The following is a 3,974-nucleotide window of genomic DNA, read 5'->3' on the forward strand; positions in this document are numbered from 1 at the left end:
CTTATATAATATTATGTAATTATTTCTCTAAAATATTTAACCTAATAAAAAAGGTCATAAATTATTATATTTTTAACCACGTATATAATATTATATACAAACACAAAAAAATATGAGAAAATACTCAGTTTAGTCCCTGAAGTTACACTCGGGCCTCAATTTAGTCTTTGAAGTTTCAATTGCCTCAATTTAGTCCCTGAACTTTTCAAATTTTAATCACGTTAGTCCCTACAGTGGTTTCCGTCATAGAGTCAATTGAAAAGTTTGGGAATTAAATTGAGGCAATTAAAATTTTATGGAGTAAATTGAGACTCGAGTGTAATTTCAGGGATCAAATTGAGTATTATCTCTTAATAGCACAAGTAAAAGTTAGTAGCATTTTTAGTGTTGTGTATTCTCCACAAAAGTCAGTTCAGAAAGTGTGTTTTGCAAACATTATTATCATACATATTAATGCATGTGGGATGTGATATATATATATATATATGTATGATATATAGCAGGTAGCATGCATATGTAGATATAAAGTAGTTGATGAAGGTGTGAGGGAGCAAGGAAATGAAATGACGAAAGAAGTAGGGTATCTCTCATCAGTATTATGAACTGTTGTGAAGAATCATCACTCAAAAACACAGCAAATTTCAACATATATGAGTCAAACTATACAAAATTAATTACTTGGGTCCAGGGGAAAACCGTACCATGGGGACACTTTATTCTAAATACTAACTCCCACGGATATGCCATTTCCAAGGTTAGCTATTTATCACAAATTCATTCAAATTTTAGAATAACTTGAAAGGAAAATTTTCAAGTATACTTGTATACTGGTATATTGATATACTGGTATTTCAGTGATTTTTAACCGTTGATCTTAATTATAAGAAATATATATAATATATATAATTAAGATCAACGGTTAAAAATCACTGAAACACCAATATACCGGTATACTTAAAAACTTTTCAACTTCAAAACTTGCACCTTCATGCATCATTTTCTGTTACTTCGAAAATAATAGAGGTGTATAATTATAGCGGGTAAGTTATTATATATTTAAATAAAGAAAAAGTATATTTAAAATTATTCAAATATAATAAATAAGAATTGATTATATTTGGGTCCTGTATCAATTTTAATTTATATAAATCGCTACAACTTATAAAGAGGTTTAACAATTTTTATGTAAACCTTTCTAACTCATCGTGAATTACGTTAAAGCATGAAAAACTCATAAATCACTACGTACGTTAGCACGATTTATGAAGAAGAAAAAGTGAAGAATAAAATTTTGCAACTCACATCGGTTTCTGTAGGAATTTTTTTTATTTCCAATCCAAATTATATCTAAAAGAAAAAAAATAGTTTATAGGAAATAATAACATTACTTCTATTTTGACAATGTCACTCATTTTTTATTAATTTTTACAAAATATAATAAAAAAATCATATAGAATATAACATTATCAAAATAGGAATTTCATCATTAATTTTCTTGATATGTAATTTTAAATAAATAGTAGATATATGACGAGCATGCTAACTGCAATTCTGATAGGAGCAAGGCTATTCTAATTTTTGGATATGATTAATTTACCTAATTAAACATAGAATTATCGCATCTCTAATTTGTAGATAACACAATTTTATTTTGTTCACAGAAAATAAAGACGCTTGTGAATTATAAGAGACTTTTGCGTTGTTTTGAGTTGATATCTGGCCTGAATATTAACTTTAATAAGTCAAGCTTGATCTCAGTCAACTGTAAAAAGGAATGGGTGACGAATATGTATGGTTTGCTAGGATGTGCTGAAGCTGCTTTATCTGTCAGGTATCTAGGAATTTCTCTAAGTGCGAATCTTCGGTTGGTGAAGATCTGGAAATCAATCATTGACAAAGCGAAAGATAACATGAACTTACGAAAAGCTAAATTCCTCAACAAAGCTGGTAAGTTAGTTCTCATAAAATTGGTTCTTAATAGCCTGCCGGTTTACTACTTAAACTTGTATAAGATACCAAAGGCGATTGTACAAAAGATAATTGGGTTACAAAGAAAGTTCTTGTGAAGTAAAAAATATGGGAATAATGGTATTCCACTTGTGAAATGGGAGGTGGTTCAAGCTCCGAAAAAGTTAGGTGGTTTGGGGGTGGGAGATGTATTAATCAGAAATGCGTCGCTTTTGTCCAAGTGGTGGTGGCGCTTCTCAAAGGAGGACTGCCCGTTGTGAAAAAAGGTTATATGTTCTTCTAATCATTTGAACCCAATTGTAATGTTGTCAAAACAACCTTTATCGTCGAGATGTGGCCCGTGGAAAGATCTACCAGCTTAATATTAAGGAGCAACAGGTAAGAGATATGATGATCAGTGGTTTGTCTATGGAGGTAAAAAATGGCAGACGTATTCGTTTTTGGGAGGATGATTGGTTACAAAGTGGCTCTTTGAAAGATAACTTTCTGAGACTCTTCTCTGTTTCAGATCAACAAGAATCAATAGGGGACTGTGGGTTCTGGGATGGGTTAGAATGGATTTGGAACTTTCAGTGGAGGAGAGAGCTATTCCAATGGAAGTTAGAGTTGCTCAATCAACTTCATGACCAGTTATGGATTGTAAGATTATCGGTTGGTAGAGAGAATACAGTTGTATGAAAATTTGACAAAACATGTGTTTTTTCCACTAATTCATTTGTACAGGTATTGCAGAAAGAGACTCTCTCGAAAGACATCATCACAAGTTACAGCTTCACTAGCACCATATAGAGAGGCTTGGTTTCTCCAAGAGTTAAACTATTTGCATAATTTGTCTTAGTAGGTAAGGTCAACACGAAAGAGGACCGAATAGGCTCAGGATTATTCATCATAATGATAATATTTGTGTTTTGTATAAAAAGGATATAGAATTTGTGCATCATTTGTTTTTTGGCTGTGAATTTACGTGGCAGGTATAGTGCGCTTAGTTGACGTGTGCTGATAAAGTTTTGGCTATTCCGGAGAATGTTAAAGATTTTTTTTAGAGTTAGATTGGAGTACCTGGATGTAAGTCTGAGCAAAAGAAGTGGCTGATAGGATTTTTTGCGATTACTTGAAACATTTAGTTAGAACGAAATAACAAAGTGTTCCAGAGTTCAGAGACAGGTATTGAAGGAATCAAGAATAAGTCGTTTTTGAGTTACAGAGATTGATGCGGTGTTGATCTGTTTGATTGTTAATGGCAATGTCAGAAATAACAATGGAGTATGTCCTATTTTATTGTATTTGTTATCCTGTGTTTTTGTTGTATTTTTTGCTCCTATATATTCCACTTTAGTGTGTTAAGTTCTTTTTGTTTCAAAAAAAAATATATATATATATAAAAATCTTAAATTTTAAACTTTAAATATTAATTTATAATTTTTAAATTTTAATAATACAAAAATAAAATATTAATTTAAAATATTAGCTAATATGAAAACAACTAACATCAACCATGGCAGAAGAGATTGTTCTGTTGGACACATGGGCAAGCATGTTTGGTATGAGGGTGAGGATTGCATTGTTGCATTTAAAATTACAATTAGTATGTCTACTATTTATCTACTATATTCATTCCAAATTTATTACGTGGGACATCTAGCTACTTTCATAACAATTTTTTTTTAAGGTGTACAGGGATCGAGTTTGTTTGGATTTAAAATAAAATAAGAGTCAAAATAATTAAATTTTAATTGATTTGGATTAGTTTGATTTTAAAATTTTTTGTAAGTGAACCTAAATCATTCTAAACTGATTAAATTCAAATTAAATTGGTCCGAGTAATTGATACCCAATTAAAAATGAAATTCATAAAAAAATTTAAAAACAGAAATAGAGAATTAGATTTTCAGAAAATTAATATTATTAATAAATTTAAATTTAATTAGTACATACAGTATAAAATAAAAATAATAATAATAATAATAATAATAATAATAATAATGTATCAATATCATAAATCTATT

Source organism: Arachis ipaensis, chromosome B09 (genome assembly GCF_000816755.2).
Source record: "Arachis ipaensis cultivar K30076 chromosome B09, Araip1.1, whole genome shotgun sequence".
Taxonomy (NCBI): domain Eukaryota; kingdom Viridiplantae; phylum Streptophyta; class Magnoliopsida; order Fabales; family Fabaceae; genus Arachis; species Arachis ipaensis.